Source organism: Melospiza melodia, chromosome 2 (assembly GCF_035770615.1).
Source record: "Melospiza melodia melodia isolate bMelMel2 chromosome 2, bMelMel2.pri, whole genome shotgun sequence".
In the NCBI taxonomy this organism is placed as follows: domain Eukaryota; kingdom Metazoa; phylum Chordata; class Aves; order Passeriformes; family Passerellidae; genus Melospiza; species Melospiza melodia.
In genome coordinates, this window is record NC_086195.1 from 141,467,084 (window position 1) to 141,492,039 (window position 24,956).

Consider the following 24,956-nt stretch of genomic DNA (forward strand, 5'->3'; position numbering starts at 1 on the left):
ACAACAACTAAAATGAATAGGTAAACAACATCGAGATATTGCTTAGAAACGAATGAAATCTTACCACAAAACAAATTAATATAACGGATTATACGACAAACTGCATTATAACATCACGGGCATCTTAAATAAAAATCTCTCAGTAAGTGTCATCAAAATAAACACAGTCATTTTTCCAACTACAATCACAGTGATGCTGTTGCATTGTCTTCTACTCTTTTTTCCAGACAGTGCTGCACTCAAGGAGTTTTATTTCACATCTCTTCCATATCACACCCTCAAATTACTTGTCATAAAACATCTGCTTTGAGCAAAACAGTATCTAGGAAAAAAAAGAATAAATAAAATCCTATTCACTGGAAGGAAGCTTAAAACCACAGGACAATGAAATATCAGGTATTTATGAGAAAGTGGAACAAATTCAGAGATGCTGTGAGCCGTGGTGTCAATTACACACAGCGAAACACACATAATTCAGGGTGAAAAGACACAAATAAGCAGGCTATCCCCTCACCCCACCCGGCTGTCTTATTTCACAGCAGCACAACAGGCTGAGATTCTCTTTTCTAGGACTGCATTCCCATTCTGCAGGGCTCTGCTGCCTCCATGAACCACGGCCCAAGGTAGCTCCAGAGTGCCCAGGAGGGTCTGGGGGAGTTGATCCTGCGCAGCAAACACAGGGCCGGGAGAACAGTGGGCAAAGGGACAAAGCCCCACTCAAATGCAAAATCTGTCAGTGTTTGGCCTTCAACTGTTTGGGGTTTTTTATCTGCAAGCTAATTTTCCATTCTCATTTTTTCCCCATCCACACTGCAGTTGCTGAGTACAGTAAATCTCTCCTTTTTTTGGGGATGTATAATCTCTTTTAATATCCTGTGCTGTCTTATCACACTGCAGTCCTCCCCTGTAATATACTGTCCATAAATTTTTCAAATGATATGAACTTCACCAGCTATGGAAATGATTGAAATACAACAGTAACTATTTTGTTCTGACAGAAATATTCTAGGGAGGCTTACACTTGTTCTTGACACAGAAGTAACATCTGGGTCATGCAAATTTAAAAACAGAATAAAATTACTTTCAAACTAAGTCGTAAAAGACACAATACCAAAGATTATTCTTTGTCTGATTTCTTCTGATTTATGATATACATTGACTTGATCATTAAAGGAGCTGCATAAGCAATTCAAGTCAAATATGTGTAATTAAAATGCTAAAACTCAAAAATGTGAAGTGACATTGTTACTGCTGAAAAATATATCAGCCATAAACACATCATGTGGATGGCCTATAGATCCTCTGCCACAAGTAAGAATGAAAGTTAAATTAGGTTTTGTTGAGATGTGACATAATAAAATTTTAAAAAGCACAGTAATCCTCCATGTTAAAATGCAGTTCTTTCTAAAATGATCCAGCTCACTGACTGAGATGCTTAATTTTTGCTTCTTTTTCCAGTTCTTTCCTCAGATAATTTCACCAAACTCAAACAATTGTATTTGTTAACTGGAACTCTGGTTTAGGTCAATTACAGCTACACTTCCAGCTGCTAATGGTGCCTTTTGAAAATTGCAACTTATTTTTCATGTCCCCAGCTTCCACCTATCCCAGTGGTGCAAATTCTATGGCACACTCTTATGCAAAGCAAGCTAATGACCCCAATTTGTTACAAGAACTTAAAAATGTGGATTTTTTTCCTGCAAGTTACTCTTTTGACAGACCTTTGGAGAGGTCTAATGACATATCTTACACAAAACTCTTCTGCAACTGTAGGTCCAACACCCTCTTAAATTTCCTATGACAAGGACAAAAAGCCTGAGGTAGTATCAAAAACTGAGATTGCCCTCAGTATTAATGTCCAAATGCTTTCCAAGTTCCAAAGTTTATGCAATAAGCTGCATTTATGTAGTTTGATGTCTTTTCAAAGAAACTGTTTGAAACTATTCAGAGCTGTGGAGTAAAGGCAATAGAGTTTCAAGAAGACATAGCAAAAAATTAAATGGTAGAAGGTAGAGGAAATTATCACCTAGACTTTAATCCTGCATACCCAGTAAAAACTTTTGTACATGTAGCCATCCATTAAATCTTATTTTGTTATGAAACCATGAAAGCAGGAGATTTAATGAAGACTTAATTTCTCAAAAGGAGAGTGGTCCCAGGACAAATCACCCCGTGCCAGTGAAACCAAATGAGTTGCTCAAAACAGAAGGTTGGAATGTTCATTTCTTCATAGTAATAAAAAGGTAGGAAGTAGTGAAATAAAGAATAACCTTTAAGAGCAATAAGAAAGTAGTCAAGTTCTGTAAGGCAGATATCACATTGCACGTTGTCAATACACTGCAGTACAAAATCAATGTCTATCAAATTAATTTCTTATTCACTCTTGTACCATCAATCACAAGGAACTTGATATCAATACAATGATCTGGTCTATAGCCTTCATTTGAATTAAACTGAATTCTTTTAATACTGGCTGCTTGCTTTGGGAATAGCAAAGCTTCTTTGATTTGTGAGGAGTTGGGATTTCTTTAACTTCTGTTAAAATAAAAATCTGATTTCCACAAGTGTTTACATATATTGCATTTGGCTGCTCTGATTCACCAGCAGCAGAAGTTCCAGTTTAATAAATATAAGCTTATTTTGGATGAATCTTTTTAAATTATCATGCAAACACTAAAAAATACCAACTTGTTTGCATAGAGAAAAGACAAGATTTTTATAGCAGGCCTGATAAAAAACCTTGAACAGTCAGGACCTAATGCAACTCACAGACAGGCTATGAAATATGCACTGCACTGCATACAGTATTAAATGTATATAAATTTGTAGTGCTTTTTGATTTTCAACTTCTTTATCAGAGAAGAGTGAGTGTGTGCATGGCTATAAAGATATTTGCTTTCATATTAAAAAAAAAAAGGACCAGAGAGAACTTGTACTCTCTGTCCCTGAAATTGTAAGCAAAGAACTATTAGAATTTTGCTTTATACTGTAATATCTTTGACCAGGACTCTGCATTTATTTTACCCATTAAGGTATCTGCTGAATTATGGAAAAAGATACTTAAAATATAAAAAGAAAAAAGGGAGAAATGCTGCTATGGAAGGAGCCACTGCTTCAGGAACACACAATCCTCTGGAGAGAAAGGACCATGCTTCCCTACAGACCCTAGAGCAGGAAGCAAACATGGATTCTCTTCCTAGTTCCATAAACAAGAGGAAAAAAATAACCTATAACCCATGCATGTCTCTTTCTCAGTTTGCAGCTTGTTCATACATTATTATGTATTTTAAAGATTGCACCCTTCGTTTTTCTTTTTTTCTCCTTCTTCCTGAATTTCCTCTTGGTCTCTCCCTCAGTTTCACCTTTGTTTGCTCCTTTTTAAAATCTATTATATTGTGATCTCCTGTCTTCCCCTATATCCCCGTTCATTTCAGTGCACAAAATGTCAAGTGGCACCAAAAAACCTAATTCTAAACTCTTCTCTGTCAGTTATTCCAATACCATCTTTCTTGCATTATTCTTTGTGTACACATTTCTAGAGATTTGTGGACACTGAAACAATGTTTTTAACCTAATTTTGGTTTTATGCAAACTCCAAATTAATCAAATTATTCTGGGTTACTTCTAAGATTCTTCACTTTTTCTTCTTTTTATTTGCCCATTCTCTCTCAGATAATACAATATATCTTTAGTATTTATTTTGACCTTTTGGCATTCTTAATTTATTATCATTTTAATAATGCCATTAGCCATTCCCTAACCTTTCCAGTTGCCCAGAATACCATATCCATTGCTGACACCAGCCATCAGTGGTTACTTATTACAATTCTGCATTCATCCTCTCTTCACAACAAAGGCATTTACAGTCACATTGAACCAATGATTCCTCTTCAGACACTCACTCCACTCTGTCCTTTCCAGCCATGACTTTGTTCCACAAAGTCTGGCATGGTCCATGATGCCAAAATGTAATTTATATTCATTTTGGTTCATGCATTTACAAAACATTACTCACATTCAGGAAAAAAACCCAAAACCACAAAACCTTCACATTAACTCCTCTCTTTGAAAACCTTCACATTAACTCATCTCTTTGTTATGTTCAGTGCAGAAGCATTACCTACACAAAGTCATATTTTACTCTCAGCTACAATGGAAATTCAGCACAATTCAAATTTTAATATGAACAAGGCATAGACAAAGAGAAATAAAACCCTGCCAAAAGTCACTAAATTAACTTGATTCCTAAATGCAACACATTGCAAGAGGCCATGGCAAAACCTGTTTACTTTTGGTCACAGTACTGCCTTGAACTCAACTAGGGAAGCAGGTTAAACAAACCTACACCACATTTGGCCAGTGTTTGTAAACACATCTACCATGCACCAGTTAAAAGGCATATGGTTTTAAAAAGTTCACTTCCAAACATTTCAGAGGCAATTACATATACATTTTATGTTAAATATAAAATAGGGTGGCAGATAGAACCCTGCAAAACTTTTGCCCATCAAGCATTACAAGAATCCCTGAACCTTCAGTTCAGACACTTCCTTGCTCCCCTGTCGAATCCTCTTTATTTTTCAAAGGACATAAACACAAAAAATTACACATTTAATGGAAATTATATACTTAATAGCAGACTATATTCCTCTTTTTCACCTTCTGTGTAAGAACCTGTCATTCCTCAGATTAAAACACAACTCTGAGTCAAGTAAAACTTTTTGTATTTTCTTTTGTATTGTCTGTTTTCAGTGTCTCCACATTTCAGCCTAGGTAACAGAGATTACAGACCTTCCACTTTGTGTCCCTGTTAATAGTGGTTTACCCCAGTAAATTAGCTCTATGGGTTTAATGCTGCCCTCCACCTTCTAAATCAAGACATTGCAATAGTGCAGTCACATGCAACAACTGAATTTTCAAAATGTATCATGCAGTACATGTCAGATTTCCTAAAAATCTTAAGAACACCAACAATCAACATTTACTGTTTTCAAAACATTTTCCATTCTCTCAGCTTCTGCTTCCATTTTCTCTATCAATACTTTATTACAAATATCCCAAGCTCTTCAGGAAGTCAGTGGGGCAGCCCACAATGCACCCTCTGCTTGCTCTAGCACAAGACAGACAACACACAACTTCCTCTTAAAACAGTATTTCAATTAAAAATGTGACAGTGCTGATGTTCAGTCAGGGGTTTGTTCCCAGATCTGCCCATCCCACCACACCCTCTGTGATTTAAAACCAACACCTGCCTTTAGTATTTTTAGATACTCCAGTTAGTTCCAGCCTACAGGAGTAACAATTCTGTGGTTCTGGCAAATCAACCCCGTGGTAAAGGGAAAGTTTCCACCTGGCCTGCACATTTATTTTGTGCATTACCTCACCACCTCTGCCTGTCCTTCATCCACACAGCACTTTTCTACAAGATCTGATTAACATTCACCCTCTGGATGTTTTCATTGTAAGAGGATGTTCTAATCTGAAAACCATTTACTTCTGAATACACAGCGCTGAATTACGGTGCCATCAGCAGAAGTGCAGCTCAGCCTCTCCTCTAAACATTTCTTCAGGCTAAAACACTTCTACAGAAATGCTCTGCAGTTCAAACATTTATTACCAGGTTTCAAAGTAAAATTAAATTACCATCACAGATACATTATGTTTATTAATAAAGTGTCACAGAAATATTAGTGAAAGTTAAACAGGTAACACAAGGATATCAGGGAACATAAACGCTCAAGTTCCAGTAGCAGTGTTTGCTTTGCCAGGTTACACATCCCATTGGTTTGATGGAATGCACTCAACATGATGTATCAGACTACACAGGCAGGAAGAAAATTAACTTCTGAAGCTCTGGTTGGGATTTTAATTCTTGTGAAAAGTGGAGAAGTGAGAATCCTGTTTGTTTGGACTACGAGTGTTTACAGAGGTGCACAAAGGCAGAGTTTTGAACAGGTGACAGGCACAAATGTCATTGAACCTATCTCTGAAATATGAAGTCAGAGTCTCAGGGAAACCCAGAGTTAACCCAAGTTCTCTCCCTCTCAAAGAAGCCACAGGGTCCTGTCTTTTCTCTGGAACATGAAGGTTGTTGTGGCATCTTTATTCCCTACTGTCACATGAGAAAGAAGCTCCGAGCCTTGCAGATGGAAGGCAGCACAAACAGCTCCATAAGCAATGTAAATCCAGGTTGCTTTCTGGAAATCTCACTCCACTCTTGGATTCTTCACTCACCCTCACACCTGACATCTCTCCACACAGAGCTCAATGTTTAATGTCACTATTCCCAAAGCTCTCACCTCCAGTTCAGGTGCCATTATTTCCTCGTCTCTTTTTCTTTGTGTCCTGTTTACCCACAGAAAATCAGTTTTTTTAAACAAACAAAACCCCCATAAACAAAAATCCAAACAAATAAACCCACCCCAACCATAACAAACAAATAAATCCCAAAACACTCAATTTCCAAAAAGTACTTCTGTTGCTCAGTCTTAAATAGTCAAAATCTCCTCTCTGAGCAGAAAATACAATCTTAGGATTTTCTGCCATCATGGAAAGAGCTATGAAGACTGGAAACATTCAGATTTTGGACAAACATGCCTCCTATTATAAGAGCTTTTTGATCACAAGTGCAGTTTAAGGCCAGATTTCTTATTTTTAGAAGCTGTGAAGAAATAAGCCACACTATGCTGTTATCTTTCTTTTCAAGAAATCCCTCCAGAACCTATTTAGCTTATACTTGTTAAATCCCTGTGTTGTAAAAGGAATGTAAACTGAACTGCAGCATTGCTGTGAGGTGTTTCTAGACTGAAACACTCCATCAGTTACACAGATAAAGCACCTACATCCTTACTTCATCCCATTCTTGGATATTTTTCCACATTAACCTCCCCATTAAGGAAGCCAGGATAGCAGTGAGTATGGCATCACACCTAATAGAAGTGTTCAATACCAAGTTGGAGGACAAATACATTGCAAAGACATAGGGATTGTTCAGTCTTGTAAAAGAAAAAAAAAGCTAAGGAATGATCTCATTACAGACTGCAACTTGAAAGGGAGTTAACACAAACTCTCCTTAGTAACAGCAGATGGTGTAAGAAGAGAAAACAGCCACAAAATGTGTCTTGAGAAATTCAGGTTAGGTATCTGGCAGAATTCTACCCACTAGAAGCACTGAAACAGGCTGCCTGGAGGGGCAGTTATATCTCCAACCACAGACTCCACTATCCAAAACAGAGCTGCTGCCTGATAGAACCTTAGCAATTATCCTGCACCAGGCAGGAGACTGGGTGGCCTCTTGGCAACTCTCCTAAACAACATTTTAATTTGTCTCTGCTAATCTACATCTCTCAAAATCAGACACATTTCAGTACCACATTTTAATGGAGATTCCAAGTGAAAAGTAGATTCTGATTTATGCCACTCTGCAGCCTGACTCATAACCAACACTATCACCCTCTCCCATCAGTCATAACTTTTGGGTGAATTAACTTAAACCAACTTAATTGACTTTAATGCTTTTGTTGATATCAGTGAAGTCTGAACAGGCACTAATTAAAGGATTAGTGGTCAAAATCTACCTTTAACATTCCAAGATAAACAACTGATATAGGATACTAATTCCTACCTTTCTACTCAGAAAGTGCAGCATATAAACCTATACATCCAATTTAGAAACCGAGTTTCAGCTACTGCAAACAGAAACTTTCCTCTAGATTTAAGAGATTCACTTTGGGGTTAGCCTTTTATTTTGTTTAAAAACACCAACACAGAGCAATTCAATTTTTTTTTTTCCCCCCAGAGTCCAACTAAAATCAATTGTCAGGCTCTTGAGGAAGGATGGTGTTGACTGCCCCTCCTTGCCTACTGCAAGAGCACACAAACCACATCGCAGCACAGCTCTCATCCCCCTGTCCTGGTGCTAACAACCGGCAATCAAATCACCCTGTGTGTCTCAGCTGCCCTCTGGGGCCTCTGGAAACCCAACAGCTGGAAATAAAGTTTGAGTAATCGCAGTTAGGCAGGAGAAACCAAGCCGCAGATGAAATGGCCAGATGTCACGGAGTGAAACTCTGAGATTTCATCACCTTATTATGTGTAAGATGGTATCTCCACCCCGTGCACAGAGCCCCCAGCAGCACACAGCTTTCACCGCTGATTAAAAGCAGAATATCGGCACAAAACACGAGTTCCACCGTAACACCTTCTGCTCCAAACACCAAAACAACAGCACCGAGAACCAAAACAGCGGCTGCTGCCTGAGCTCTGCCGCTGGATGCTTTACCAAGGGACACAGAGCAGCTGCCTAAAGCCTGGCGAGCCTGTCCGGGCGGGAGGTGCGGGACAGCATCCCGGTGCCCGCCGAGGGACATCGCCACCTGCCGGGACACAGAGCGGGACGGGAGGCGGGATGGGGACTTGGGAACCGGGATGGGGCTTGGGCACCGGGATAGGGGCTTGCTTGGGAACCGGGATAGGGGCTTGGGAAGCTACAGCGAGGAAGGTAGGCGGGATAGGACTTGGGAAATGGGATGGGGCTTGGGAAGCCGGGATGGGGATTTGAGAAGCCGCAGCGAGGAAGGGAGGCGGCATAGGGCTGGGGAAACGGGATGGGGACTTGGGGCGCTGCAGCGGGGACGGGAAGCAGGATACGGCTTGGGAAGCGGGAGAGGGAATGGGAATGGGAGGCGGGGTAGGGCTTGGGAAGCGGGATGGGGACAGGAGGCGGGGATGCTGCGCTCGGAGCGAGCCGGGCCGTGCCGTGCGGACTGAGTCCCCGCCGCTCGCCGCTGGTGCGGGACACCAACACCAACATCCCCGCTGGGCACAGCGTTATGGGGACACTGCCCCAGCTCCCCACCGAGCCCGTCACCCTCCTCCAGTGCAAGGGAACAGCGAGGCGGTGCATGCTCCCACCACACTCCTCCTCCATCATCATCACCATCACCATCACCATCATCGCCGCACACTGCTCTGCCCGAGCCGCAGCCCGTCCCGGTGTGTGCCGCACAGTCCCCAGGGCTGGCGATGGCCGGGGTGAGGGTGTCCGGAGCTGGCAGGGGAAGGGCAGGCGATGGTTTGGGGGCCGGAGGAGAGGAAGGGCAGGCGATGGTTTCGGGGCCGGAGCAGGGAGAGGAAGGGCAGGCGATGTTTTGGGGGCCGGAGCGGGCAGGGGAAGGGCAGGCGATGTTTCGGGGGCCGGAGCGGGCAGAGGAAGGGCAGGCGATGTTTCGGGGGCCGGAGCAGGCAGGGGAAGGGCAGGCGATGTTTCGGGGGCCGGAGCGGGCAGAGGAAGGGCAGGCGATGTTTCGGGGGCCGGAGCGGGCAGGGGAAGGGCAGGCGATGTTTCGGGGGCCGGAGCGGGCAGAGGAAGGGCAGGCGATGTTTCGGGGCCGGGGCGGGCAGGGGAAGGGCAGGCGATGTTTGTGGGGCCGGGGCGGGCAGGGGAAGGGCAGGCGATGTTTTGGGGGCCGGAGCGGGCAGGGGAAGGGCAGGCGATGTTTTTGGGCCCGGGGAGCGCTCCCGGCAATGCCCGCCCGGCCGGCGCTGAGCGCTGCCCCCGCTCCTCCTGCCCCGCCCGCAGCCAGGCGGGAGAAATTAGGAAATTAATTGCCACAACCCTCAGGCTATTTTCACAAATAACTCTAAAAAGACAGGGGGAAGAGGGAAATCAAGCAACGCGTGTCTCCTGCCTTGAAACACCCTGCGAGTCTCGCTCCTTCACCCTGCACCCATCAGTGCCCTTCGCGCCCCCTCACCAACTCCTTCTAAAATCACTTTATACCTTCTGAAAGCTCTTCTAGAACTACAGTCATCTCACACTGAATGCTTACAGATATTTGGGGGAAAAAGAAAGAAAATGCAGAATAAACCACCTAGCCAAAGTATTGACACCATCAATTCAACTAACAGCAAAGCTATCAGGAGAAAACATTTATGGGCTTTTTCAACTGGAGATGGGAGTTACTTGTCTTGTGGACTTGATGTTATAAAAACACTCTTAAAATCGACTGCAGTGTGCCCCTGTGATAAATAATATTGCATTTCATGACAGTTCCTGTATTTACTTTGTTCTGTTCTGGTTTATGCAAATAAATTCAGCACAAAAGAATAAAATTATGAAGTAAGCGTTTCTTCACAAAATGAAAAAGATCTCGTGGAGATGAGACCATTTGAGAGAACTTCTCACAAATGGCCTGGACTTAGGCTGACAGAAATAAAATTCTGCCCGTGAGGAGAATGATGTTGCTTCTAAACTTTGAAAGTTAAAAAGAAAAATTGAAAGCTGGAGCATCTCCATTTCCAATTTTAAATAAGATCTTTATTTAACTCTTGGAGCAAAAGCCAAAACTTGCACTTTCTTTTTTTCTTTTTTGTTTGAAACCACAGAAAACTGATCTCCAACCTTCAACAACCTTATTACCAACAAATAAAAGGACTGATGAGGCTAATGAAATATGGGGAGGGTCTGCATATTTTTCATTATAAAATATGATATAAAGACATTGCCCTTATTGTACTTTTTCTTCTTGTTGTTATAATTATTCTTTAAAAGAAATCTCATAATTTGAAGTAATATAGTAAAAAAGTAGAAAAAAAGAAAAGCCCCCCTCCTTTAATAATAATTACTGAAACTAGCACAGTTTCTACTTTAGATCAATTTAAAAAGGTACCAAAACACAGCACCATTATGATCACAATGAATTTTTCAACTGAATGCAATGCAGACTACAATTATAAAAAAAAAAATCTTAAGAATATTCCAGTGCTCCACATTTTAAAAAGAAAGGCGTTTGTGTCTGGTAACAATTCCTAACAAGACCAGGGATGCATAAAATTCTCAAGTAATATGTTTAATGTCTTTATTTTCCCCCAAAGCATTTATCTTATTTCTTTAGTCAACTCCACTTAAGTTTTTCGATTTAAACTTCCCTTTTAAATGCATGCTTAGTGCAAGCAGCAGAAGATAGTGCACAGCAGAAACACAAGCCAAAACCAGTTAAAATACACTGTCATTGACTACTTACACACTGCCTCTGAAAATATCAAAAAAACTCACATTTATTCAAAATCAGTCAAAATATAACAACATTCACAGAATTAACATATCTCTCTGGCCTATCTCACAGCTTTATGTTGCTCCAAGAAAGATCTATCAGAAAGGGGAAAAAAGTATCATACAAACAATTTTCTTTTTACTAATTCAGATTTTTCGTAAAAGCAGCACCCACAAACTGAAGAAACCACAATTGCATTCTGATTCAAGGCTGACTGTGAATGAAGAGACTAAAAATTCAGAAATCAGGCAGATTTTTAATTGTCCCTCTCCAAAGAAAAATCGTTCCTTTTACAGCAGAACATTCAGAGAGTTTTATTCCAGCAGGAAGAAAACAAGAAGTCTAAAACTGAGAAACAGCACATATTTGATTACAGAAAACTGAGGGTAAAAAAAACTTTTCTGAAAGCTCTTACTTTTTAAAGTTTTCACTATTTTGAAAAAAGGAGAAACTAGTGAAACAAATACACTTTCAGTGCACTCAAAAGCACATAATAAGCGAAAAAATGAGCATATTAACAAAAAAAAATATATTTTTCCAATCAGGCACTCACTGTAAGAAGAAACAAAGTCTATGAGTCACAAAACCAGAACCCCAAGTGGTTCATTTGACTTGCAACCGTCACAACAGTGTGCCTGCACTTCAGACATGACACACAAATTGAGGAAGGCAGGGTAACAGCATGGGGTTGTAAGGAGACCTGAGCTCAGGCAAAACAGATAAATCTTGATTTTACCAGAACACATTGTTTTAAGAAGTACTAAGGAAATTCCACTGCTAATGGATAGGAAAAAGAAAGTATACAGCAGAACATGATTGTTTTCATTTCTAAAACAAGGGCCTAATTTTTTATTTTAAAAAGATATCTCTAAGTTTCAGTCTTTTGTCTCATACCAATTGTTTGATATCACTGGGTTCCCTCTGAAACTCATTTTGACAACCACTTAGTGATTTCAGCAACACTGCCCACTTTATATACAGTACTGCTTATAAATTGTCAAATTTGTTGTCAGATAAAAAATGAACACAGGCTAAGATGTCAATCAGCATTAAAAAATATAAAATGAGGCATTTGATAATTTTTTGTATTTTTGTTGGCCAGTTTCAAGGTTTTTTGGCAGCTCAGCTGTCCTGAGATTCTGCAGTGGTGTGAAAATGTTAGATTTTTGCAAGGAAGAACAACTTTGCATGTTTTTTTGTGCCCAGCTGAGGGGAAGGCTGAAGGAAAGGCACAAGTAAACCCACTGGCATTAAGGATCTAGTGAAAAATAAAAACCAAACCCAAACCTTCTGCAGAACAGGATGCAATTAACAGCAAGACACAAAGCTGCAGGAAAGCAAACCTCATGGAAATACTTATTAATCTTCAAAATGCCTTCTGCATTAACAGAGAAACTTCGCAGTCACAGTGGGCTGAGAAGCTGATTCCTGAATAACATTTATTTGAGAGCACCTTCACCAGAGCCAGGCTGTACCCTGCACAAATTCTCCTCTGCCTTCACCTAGTCACAAGAGACATCCAAATACCTATATAATTCAGGCTCTTCTGCAGTCACTCTGTCCATGATACCCCCCAAAAAGAAAAGACCCAAAAGTTTTTATAGGGCCACACATTAGCCAACTATTGAAAGCAGAACAAATGAAACCAAGGAGGCTGCCAGCAGCCTGGGTAGGCAGCAATGCAGCCTAACGTGACAAACTACTTTCAGGCTTTTGAAATATAAGAAAGGAGGCATTTTCCTCACTTTTGCTAGGATTATTTTGATTCTAACCCAATTTTTGGTTGATGGAAAAACTCTCATTAATCTCAGTCACGCAGGCTCTAGCCTGCCTGGCACAACACCAGCCATTAGGGGAGCAGGGAATGTTACCCTTCTCTCCTCAAATACTGATGAACCAGTTTCCATTACTGACACGATCAGCTCAATTTGTTCAAATGACCATCAGAATGACCACTAAGAAAAAGCCAAGTTGTCCACACCAGATTTCCAACTATGTGTCCAAAAGTTTAAAGGTACTGAGTATGGCCAGCTCTCAAAGAAATCTGCTGTTTCTGAAGAAACCCAGGGATTTAGAAAGCTGTCAAGATCAGAAATAGAATCATTATTTTTCCAATCAGCCTGTTAAATTTTGTCTGCATTTTACTAACTTTAGCCATGTACAGAACTCATTGAGGCGGGAGTTTTTTTTTTGTTTTTTTTTTTGTTAGAGCTGTTTCTGTTATGTTTTGTTTTCCCTGACTTGGCTTGGTTTCTTTTTTGAACAATTATCTTTTATATGACAGTGAAAAAATGCCACAGCATTCCTTTCTCTAGCTACAAATCAAACAAGATAAGAGTGATTTCTCTGTTACTTTTCTCTGACTACATGAAAAAAACATGACCAAAAATTTCAAGTCCATAAATTTGACTAATAAACACGTAAAGATTGAGTCACAAGCTGCGTGACTGCAGAACGATGGATTGAGATTATGTCACGAATAATTGTTTTTGTGAAGTTTGAAAAAAAAAAAAACCACATGGAGCAGGAGTCAGATACATCTTTCTCCCTAAAAAATGATGCTGAAACCAATAAAATTCCTCCCATGAATATGCAGAGCAGGGTTTGACTGTACTCCTTTTGTTCTGTATGAATTATCCATCACATTTCTATTGTATATTATTAAAGTGACTTGCTTTATCCTCCCAACCCCCACATCTGTGCTGCTGTAATTTATGTCAATTACGGTTAATGATCATTTGCATTATGCTTAATCAGCATATCAATAATATACTCTGCACAGAGTAAGTAGCTCTTCTTTCTTTCCCTTTTAATGAAACCTATAGAAATGGAGCTGGGGTTTGACTGATTGGCATCACAAAAAGGTTGCCTGGGCAGGTGCTGGGATGGTGGCACAGGACAGGGGCCTTGTGGCTGCTGCCAATCATGCTCAAGCATCAGCAAAACCTGCTATTATATTTTTTAGTTCTTGTGCCTTGCTATCTGGAGGGGCCAGTGCTTTGTGCCGACAGGGTTTTAATGAGCTTGACCAGATCAGTGTTCCTGCAGCCAAGGCTGTGGCTGTGTGGGATGGTTCAAGGGGAGATCACATTCTTCCAGGGTGATATTACTCACCAGAGTCCAAATCACTGCCATTACAGCGTGCTCATGTGGGACACACAAACCCCTGAATACCAATGAGCCGCAAACCTTAACATGAATATTCAGGAATTTCTGGAAAGCTATTATTATATATGCCCAAGTCGAGACAGCTTATAGAAATAAAGAAGAACCAATCAATTCGGGTCATTTTGCCAGCAATCAATCAATATCATGTATCAACAGGACAAAATTATTAACCTAGTAAGAGGTTTGTTAAACACTTCAGTTAAATTATTTTTAAAAACTCTGTAAGTCACCAGCTTTGGTGTCCTGACATTTATGTGAACACTGCTGCACGCTCGAGAGGAACTGGCACGACACCAATATTCTCATTTGTGAGTCACAGCCTCCAGTGCAGCTCTATCAGCTTTACCTTCTAAATCACTGCTCTGCTATTAGCAATCTTTCAATATGATGTGACATCTTTATTATAATGTTTTTCCACTGAAGTTCATATTTTAGCTCAGAGACAGACACAGCCATATTTACCAGGTTTAATTAATTGACTATAAATAAAGGGCTGTAAGAAGAAGGCGCCTCTCTCACAGGATGCTCAAGTTGTCACCATTTTACAGCAAAATGCCAATTGGGATAGGATAAACATTGTTATTTCTACACTTTACATTTATATTTCAATATGTAAGCTTAAAATTTCAAGGTATTTTGAAGACTCCAGTCTAGAGGCTCAGTTCTCTTCCAAAAACAGTCACAGCATATGATCTACATTAATTTACTGCCGCGCGATTTTTAACGAGGAATTTCATTAACTTGCAAGAACATCAGTGAAATTCCATGATTTACTTTGGCTTCCATATCCGAGGATATGGCAGTAAATAGGAACAGCATGTACAAACACACGCAAACAACAACTTGGGCTGGATTTACCTGACAAAAACTTGCAAAAGCCAATAAAATTGACCTTGACAGATCCAGGGGCCCTTTTTGGTGGGGTAATGCAGCACATCTGTTTTCCTTATAGCCCCCATGATACCCTGCATCATTCCCTACCAACTGTTTGAGGCATCCAAGGCAGGAGAGACACAGCTGCAGGGAGCAGAGCAGCAGATCTGCACAGCTGCAAGGAGCTGAGCAGAGCAGGAGAGCAAAGCAGAGGAGCAGTGGGAGCTGGGAGAGAAAGGCTTCATAAAAAAAAAATGCAAGTGAAAAAAAGAAAACCACACGGATGAACTAGAAATTGCTGGAGAGTTCCCTCTTGGACATCCTGTTTAGAGATGTTTCTTGTTGGGAAAAGTCAGCAGAAAAAGCCACTAGGAGGAAACCTGAACCCTCTTCCCACTTCTTTCCCATGAGAATGGAGCAATTTTATCCAGAGACACGGAGAGAGATCCATGCATAAACTCAAAAAACGAACCAAACCTTCATCCTTAAATACTGCTAAACACCTGCTTGATGCCTAATATCAAGAAGGCACAACTTAAACATTAGCAAAGGAATCCCATGAGGCAGAGATGCAAAGGCACTCCTAACACTGATTCTGTAAAAGTGATAAAGGTCAATCAACAGCTTGCCCAAAGCAAAAACTTGATGGCTCAGCCTTCTCTGAGAACAAGGGTATGGGGGTTCTGGACATGGGGGTTCAACTGCCAAGTGGGTTTTTTTTTGTGTGTTGGGGAGAAACAGAATGCAGGAATGCAAGAGTCATCCTGCATATCTGCATGATGTAACGCAGAAAGAGAGAGGTGGGATGTTCCTACACACATACACACATTCCACAGAGACATGGAGGTGGGGAGTGAGAGAGTGAACACATATCAGCATCACTAGACAGATATGCACCATTTAGTCATCAATATGATGTTATTCAAGAAATTTTTTTTAAAGAGTCTTGCTGGGAAAAGCCATGTAGGTATGATGGAGAGTTAGCAAATTGGAAAGCACAGGTGCTTTAAGACTGCACTTCTAAATCTTCCAATAGAATACCGTTAGATCTGGATACAAGGTAAACAAAACAACCACCAACCTCCTCCAGAACATTATGTAGACATTTCTGTAGTAATACTCTAACTCATGACTTGAACAGTTTAGCAACAATTTAGCACAGAAGTTACAAATAAGTACTTACGTCAGCCACTTATGTCCACACAGCTTTCACCTCCCACCACTTCCATCTGAGCAAATTAGCAAGTAACACCATGAAGAAGAGCCACGATTTCTTTTAGAAATACACTTTATGACAGAGAAGGAGCAGTACCTAAAGAGAACTTTTTGCTACTGTTGTTCAGTGCACCTCTTGCTCTCATGTTTCTCCCCAAGGAATGGGCCCTTCCAAGGGTTTATCTGCAGTGGGATGGGTGCTCTAAAGAGAAAGCCCCACACCTGTGTAAGCCATATTTTGCAAGTTCAGAGCAGATTATTTCTGCATCTCCAAAGCCCCAGCCTTATTGCACAGTGTCCTCTGAAGAGGAAACAATGGTTAAATAGCACATTGGTCTGCAGCAGCACTTTGCATTTCACACTCCAGTGGACTCACCCCATGTGACGGGTAGGAGATCCAGCCCAGCTCCCCTTGAATTGTTTTTGAATCCAGCAGATTAACTGCAAAAGAAGACACAAGGAAGAGGAGTGAGTTTCCTTCGCCTCTGCCCAGTTAACCTCAGTTACCCACACCCAGAGCTGTGTTTATTTGTGAGCAGATGATTTGTTCAGGTGGCCAGGTGGTGAAGCTGTACAAAAAAAAAAAAAAAAAAAAGACAGACAAATAAAAAGGATCATCTCCTTTAGCTTAAAACACAATGAACAACAGACAGGGCAACTTCTGAAAACCAGAAAAGTGACAAAAAACAAACAAGGGATCATGGCTAAATTAATTGCAGCAGGGGGTGGGAACAGAGCTCTTCTATCAGCTGCACAAACCACAGCGTTTTCCCCTCGGATGCTTGAAATTTGGGTCACTGCATCTAACTGAAATGGCAAGATCTGAATATTTAAATCATTATTTGATTAAAGGCATCCATTTGGCATCTATAATCTTCTCAGAATACAGGAATAAATAATGAAAGCTGATTAAAGTCCTTCCCGCAGTTCTTTCTTGCTTCTGATCTAATTTGTTCTCAAATTGTCTTGCAGTAGTGTTTTCTAAATGTCATGTGTAACACATTAGATACAAGAGTAATTATTTACAATGTTACAAGTTCAGACAAACCTGCTTTTAAAGAGGGCCATCAATTGATTGCTAATCTTGCAGGTTTGTTTTTTTGGGGGGGTTTTTTTGAGTCATGCAATAATTTTCAGTGTGAAAAGGAACATTTTATTTGTAAACATTTTCACAGGCATTTTCTAGTCAATCAAATCTCAGTGGATTTATACCTTATTTTAAACACAACAGGTATTTAAAATAAATATGTACATCAAAATAAAAGGATATTCTCCTTTTGGCATTATTTATTTATTTCCTACAAGCGCAAAAATAAATTATTTCCCTCATCTTGGCCATACAGCCTCCAAGTGCTTGATCACACACTTCCCTAAGTAACCACTTCTTTATCAACATGAAGTAGAATAAATAAATACATACATCAAAATTAAAGGATAATCTTCTTTTGGCATTTATTTGTTTCCTACAAGCACAAATGTAATTTCTTTTCCTCATCTTGGCCATACAGCCTCCAAGTGCCTGATCACACACTTCCCTAAGTAACCACTTCTTTATCAACCTGAAGCAGAGGAAGTGAATTCATACAAAATACTGTACAAAAACAAATAGCCTCTATATAAATATCAACTAATGAAGTATTAATACTTCATAGCAACACTGTAATATTTATTATCTGCAATCTGAGCTTACTTTTGTTGGGTGTGTTCGCCACCCCCTACACCCCCTTTATATTTTTTTTCCCCTCCAGTATGGAAATAATGATAACGAGAAATTAAATAAATCCCAGCATATGCTAGGACATTTTAACACCTGACAATGACAGATTTATTAGAGGTAGCCACTGTAGCAGCTTCATCTTCTATTTGTTAACCTGAAGGGTTGTCACTGCTGCCAGAACCAGATGGCATGAGCATGGGTGTTCCGAGTAAACAGAAGAACAGGAAACAAAAAATGAGGGACAGTGCCTATGAATCAGCTGAGTTAAGCTATTTGTATTATTTCATCATCCTCCTCTAACTGCTGTTTCATTTTGGACACCACTTTAAAAAAAAAACAGCTCTGAAGGCATTATTTTTACTGTTAATTAGAATGTGCAGAAGGAGACACAGGTGTACTGTATTAAAATAAGATTGTGCTATAAAGAAACATAAATAAACATATTTTCTACATTTTTGTGCACACATATTTGTGTTCTGTATGGATATATGTGCACTGCTATACTGCCAGGACTGAGCTGCTCTGCCATCTATGTGAGAAAAATGTTTCCCCCTGCAGTTACGCTCCCCTTTAAAAGAAAACAATAGCATTGTTTTATCTACATCAATAAACAAAATATCTTTACTAATCTTACAGAAAGAACATAATCCAGTGCTACATATTTCTTAGCTCTGAATCAAGTCCTCAATCACATAGACAAAGAAAAATCAGTCAGTCCTTTATTGAGTGCATGGGGCCCTAGGCAGGCAACTCTGCAGCAAGGTTTGCATCCATAAAAAGGAAACACCAATAAAAATTCAAAAGGAAAAGTGCACTTCTCATTTTTTGTTAGCAGAAATTCCCACAGATTCTGGATCTCCCGGGATGAGACAGATCTGTTTGCCATGCACCTGCACTGCACGGTGCTGAAGGGAGTGTGACTCCTGAGGAAAATCACCTGGCAAGAAGTGGCTGAGGCAAATCACCCAGGAGCAAACTTAAGTGATATATTTTATATAGAATAAATAATATATATTAACATATTATTATATAAATTATAAATTATTTATTCTTACAGGACAAGCTCCTTGAGAACATGACTGCAGTCACTCTGAAATGGATTCATTCAGTCCAAACTCAGTTTCATCTACAAAACACATGCAGGCAATGGAGCCACAGCTTGGTGGCAGTTCCCCCTCTCTAGATCTGCCCTGCAGGTCCAGCTTGCCCTCACAGGCATCACAACAGCACATGGGTGGCCATGAAATGTTCACTGTCCCCCACAACAGGCAGGTGCCTCAGCCACGGGACAACCTGATACCACCAGGATCAAATCTATGAAGTTAAGAATAATTTTTCAGTTCTCTCCTTCACTCCACTTTCCTCATCTCCTTCAGACTGGAACTGTTACTTTTCCATGCTCAAACATTTTAGAAGTCCTTACAAGGGAGGTTTTCACACTGGTTACAGGAGACTTCTGGTTCAGATGGGTGTTGTGCTGTTCTTTAATAGTATCAAAAATGCAAAAAACATATTTCCTTTCAAGTAGTAACCTGAAAAAAACACCTTCTTCCTGATAAAAGCTTCTAGTGACTTCTAAAAGCTTCTGTGACTTCCAGAGTTGCACATCTCAACAGAGGGTAAACAATAATGCAGAATTTAGAAGATGAAATCCTGGTCTCTAGACAAAACTGACTGGGAGAAGCAATGGTAAATTTTGTCATTGTATGTCCTAAAACTCTGTATTAATCTGGAAACTGCAGAAGAAAATGGCATTTCCATACACAAAGACATAAGAAATATATATAAGAATGGGTTAGAAATTCATTGTCTGATTTATTCTTCTTCACGGATTTGGATGGTTAGGTAAAAAGTAAAAATGGACAACTTCATGCAAGCACTCAATTCCTACATGAACTCATCACAACTTCTTTTAATCCTGATAGATCCTTTAGTGTAACAACACACAACACTTGGTCAGGTGCATTTTGTGAATCAATTAATGAAGTGTTTCATGAAGATGTACTCAGCTAGATCACACTTCAGTGTGATCCTCATTTGTTTTCCCATATACTATTAAAGTTACATGGAAGCCAATACTTAAATAGCCTACAAATGCCTACAGCCATATATTTACTAGATGAAAGAAGTTTATGAGTTTCTCACACAACTCATGTGCTCTCCTTGTACCAGCTCCTCCTGCAAAACTGTGTGACCATCACTCAGCTGCTTCCTACAAAAATCCCTGAGGCTGACCAGCCAGTTACCAGGGGTAACTCTTAAAAAAAAGCTGAACAGTTTCTTTGCTAGTGACAATTCTTCCCAACAGAATGCCTTGGAAAAGATTCCTGGTTATGCTGAGGAGACACAGAGGAGCTCTCATAAAGCAACTTTAAGTAAATAAATAAAGTGCTGTCTAACTAGCTTGGTGTCCTGCATGTAATTACCTTGATTTAAAGCCAGTGGTAATTCCAAGGGAGAATTTACTGGTGTTAAGATTAGCAGCCATGACTTCTGACTCCGACAATCAGTGATTTGGTCCTCCTGTACAACAGCCCTGCTCTCCACACTACAATGCAGTATTTCTGCTGACACAGCACACCCCTAAAATGCCAATTAAGAATATTTTCTCCTCCTAGAGAGTCTTTCCTGATTCTCTTGCCCTTCCCCATGCACAGCCACAGGAGAAAGCATGATCAGCTCCCTCCATGTGGATTTCCAGGGGGTAAATCCAATCTCTCCCCAGAGCTGGAGATGGGATGTGGATGTGAAACACAAAGCTCCCTCACCCTCCTCTCACAGCATCAGCAGCAGATGAATGGAGGCTTGGGTGGAATGTGACACTTGTACTACCAGAAACTGCTTCCAGATTTGGGAGTGATGCTCCAGGGCTCACTAACAGCATGTTTCATCAGGAGGGGTGTCAGGGAAAGGAAAGAACCCTAAAACTAAACTGATTCCTGAACACAGTCTGAAAGCTGCAGCATTTCCAGAAACACATGGGGTAATAACTGCCACAACGAGCTCAATATGGTAGAAATACCTCCCACAAGAATAAAAATAAACAAACAAATCTTGTGCCAGGTAGAATCACTCTGATATTCCCCCCACTGCTGAAGAAATGAGGAAAGCCTGCTAGGGGGACACTATCCTGCAACTTGCAAAATTTAGAGAGCCACCCACAAACTTCACCAGTGGAAAGCATTTCCAAATTTTCTTCTTTGCATACAAAATGCCGAGCAATAGCCAATGTCAAAAGATACTTAAATCTTTTTTCTTCAGCTAATTAACATTTTCTATTAATATTTTTAAAATGCATAAAAAACCCTCACACCACTATGTTGTCTTCTCTTGTCTGGCAAAAAACTTTGAGTTTTTACCCTAGCTGGTTATTAAAAAAAATGCCAACAAATGGGAAAAACTAAATTTGCTATGCAACAACAACAACAAAAACAAAACTAAAAAATGATGACTGACTAATTGAAATTTGCCATATAATCCCAAGCAGCAAAGAAAATACTCTGTGGCAGAAAGTCAGCCAGAACTTGGTTTTGGGGTGGGACAGAGTGGAGTCAGCACAAATCCTGATGCACATTTTTGGAATGGTGAACCCTTCCCAGCAAAGGGGGCTTGCACCTGTATTTTCATCCATCTATGAACACAGATCTGAGCCTTCCCAACTCTGCATTGCCCCAGCACTGCCAGCACATCACTTTTGTGGTTATTCTGGGGCTAGAACCAACATTTACAGATAGGCAGGCAGAACTCAGGCCAAAGTTGCACCTTGATGCAATTTTAATTTCTAGCTAGGATCAGCTATCACACTGATGTTGCCAAAACCATGCTGAAACCAGCTAAGGCAGACCAAGAAACCTTTGGGAAGGGATAGCAAATAAAAAAGGGTGTCCAGCAGTGAAGTCTGGTTTTAAGTAGTCTGATTTGCTGCTTGCTAAATAGTAAAAGTCAAGCCTCCTGTGATTTTATGGTCCTGCATTTCCCCTCAAATATTTTAGTGAAGATGTTAGCACTGCTCGGAAGAAAATAAAATAAAAAACAGCCAGTAGAACTCTTCAGGACTTCCCCAACACACATGCCAACAGTTTGGCCCATTTACTGACAAGCTCTTTGCTAAAGCTGAGATTTCTGCTGAGCCCAGAGCCAGGCTGCAGCCCTGAGAGAGGCACAGCCCTGTGGGGTCTGTGCTTCCAACACTCCTTGCCCGAGCTCTGACACTGCACAACACAAATGTGATTTTGTGCAGAACGTTCCCAATTTGGCAACTGTCATGTTCAATCTGTGGTCAAACTGCTGACTGAAGGACTCCACCAGGGTGAGGGCAAGGGATGAGCAAGCAAACAGAAACCAAACTGAATTAAAGAAGAGTTGCTGCAATACTGAACACAGGAATATTCAGAGAATACCGGAAAGCCCAAGCCTCCATTATTTTCACTTAAGTGCTCATTAAAAACTTCCCAAAATTACAAGATTTGGTCAAAAATATCAGATGAAAAGACAAAAAATTAGCAAATTATGACAAATGACCCTAGAGATTATTGCTTCTGGAGAAGATAAAAGCTTCCACCATCAATTCGGATGATTTGACAAATTCTAATTTTATGGCAGCTTCCCGCAGTTTTTGAATAGGAAGAATTTAATTTTCCTCCTCCCAGATTTTACTTTTCTTACCAAACACACTCCCCAAGAGCATCTGAGGCCAGATTTAGATACCTACAGCTGAAAAAGAAGAAGCAGCCAAAGCAGCAACCCCTCACTGCAGGTTTCTCTCAAAAGGCTGCCATGAAGGAGGGAATGCAGGGCAGCAATCAGCAATGCAGGGATGCCTACAAATAAAAAACATCACCTGCACTCCATGCTAAGTGGAAGCTCTCCAGTGGTCTTCCCCATTCTGCTAAGTATGGAGCCTGCCTGTGGAAAAGGGAACAACCATCCACCCATTCTCAGTGATGAACACAGGCAAAACAGGTTTTTATTTCTTTTTTTACTACTTTGAAACATGAGCGTTCTCTCGATATTGTTAAAGTGGCACAAAGCTCAATTTCCAAGTATGCAAAAACATATGACTGGTGGTGGGCTGGAATGCACTGTTTATCAAAGGGGCCTAATAAGGTTTCAGTTTTATTAGGCTATTTCCTGTAAGTTGATATGTGCCAGTTCTTTTCATTAAGACAAGGATATAAAAATTAAAAATGGATTAACCTAATGGGTTCCAAATTACTGTCGCCTTGGCTTCTTTGCATTGTTTTTAAACAGTTCCAACTGGTCCTGTTCCAGTGCCTCCTACAAAAAGCAAGAGGCAGAAAGCTTCAGGATACCTGAATTAGAGTTTAGCTGAACTGACATTCAGATACAAATCCCACAGATCTCATTCCATTCCAACCACTCTGGCATTAAATCTGATACCACTGAGGCACCATGTTAAATATGCAAATGCAAAATGGGGGCTACTGTGTTGAAAGGGAGTTTAAATTCCCTTTAAAACCCAAGTCATTTTCCTCCTCTCAGAGGAAAGAAAAAAATCCAGAAAGTATGGATGAGATTGAGTTACCTAAACCCTGCCAATCCCTGCCTTTTGTCAGCCCAGAATAGAAGTGGGTCTCTTGTAGGATGTGTCATATTTGTCAGTCCCACTGGGTGCCCAGACCCTGAGGCACATAAAATGGCACCACATGTTATGTCTAGCCAAAACTCCAGAGCAAACATTACTCAAAGCATTTCAGTAAGTCCTAAAGCACTTCTCAGAAAGGTTTAACCACACTGCACATCTAACTCTTTTTACTTCTACAGTCCCTTGGAAACAAAAAGTAATTTCCAGTATTCACTGGTTTTACAGAACTGAGCTCTCCAAAGGTCTGGTAGATTTGGAGCGTGACAAAGATCCCTCTTGGGAAGACTTTTAGCAGCTTAAAGGGGAAAATAAATGTTGAGTCAGTGTCCAAGTTCACTTAAGGTAAGCTGAGAGGTCCAAACCTACTATGACACGCTCAGTTTCTAGAATTCTAGACACCAGAAAGTGTCACAGAAAAGACTCTTGGGCACACACAACACCAAGGTTCCCACAGATTTTACTGCAGTTCAAACATATTCAAGGTGCAGAAATCAACAAAATCCACAGCAAGTGATCAATACCCCACTGGAGGACAGAAATTTTTTGAGACAGGGACCAAAGCACAAGTCCAGGAAATGGCCATTCATTTGTTAAAAAGGCTGTGATATCCCCCTGGTGAATCAACTGGCAGCATGCCACAACTCAGAAAAAAATTTGGCTTTTAAGGAACTCCTCACATGGGGCACAGAAAAACAAAAATAAATAGAGTTGGGTTGGGCTCAGTTGAGTTTTGTTTTTCTAAGTTTAAAGCACAGAAGTCAAGAATTATAAAACAATTCTGAGAATCCTGAAGCACTACATTTGGAAAGCCACATACTCAAGTGTGCCCTGATAACTTTGTCAAGCTTTTTTTCTCTACCTCCGTGAATAAAGATCCCCAGCTTGCATGGAATGCTTGGGCCCTTCCATGGCTGCCCCAAAGACAAAATAAACCCACTGAGCAAATGACTCAACACCACGGTGCAAATTGCAGGAGTAAAATGCCAATAGCATAAGAAATCTCCTCAAGTGTCATGCTGAGAAAATCAAGATGCTGAACCCATTTTTATTTTCCAATACAGTGATGTCACCAACATGATATTTTCATTGTTTGCCAGGTTAACAGAATTTATGGAGGTAATTAATGCAGAACATGTGTGCTGAGCTATCCGTATGAAAAATGGAATTGCCCCGACTTCATTTGCTGCCTTTGCAACCAAAACCCCACTAACATCTTTTTTCACTGTTTCCATATGTGAGAAACACAAATATTTATAACAAAGGTAAATGACTGCTCTATTCCCATCTACCCACAAGACACTTCCAGACCCCTGTCTTCTGCTTA

The 24,956-nt window shown here is 40.5% G+C and overlaps 1 protein-coding gene across 1 annotated transcript in view; it reads right to left on the minus strand.

Moving 5' to 3' along the window:
* LOC134414915 (ephrin type-A receptor 3) overlaps positions 1 to 24,956 on the minus strand; it is a 175,246-nt gene that overhangs the window by 142,587 nt on the left and 7,703 nt on the right. Inside the window, exon 2 of the mRNA XM_063150214.1 lies at positions 16,687 to 16,751. The gene's annotated coding sequence lies outside the window, so the exon portion shown is untranslated. The remainder of the gene's footprint in view (positions 1 to 16,686; positions 16,752 to 24,956) is intronic.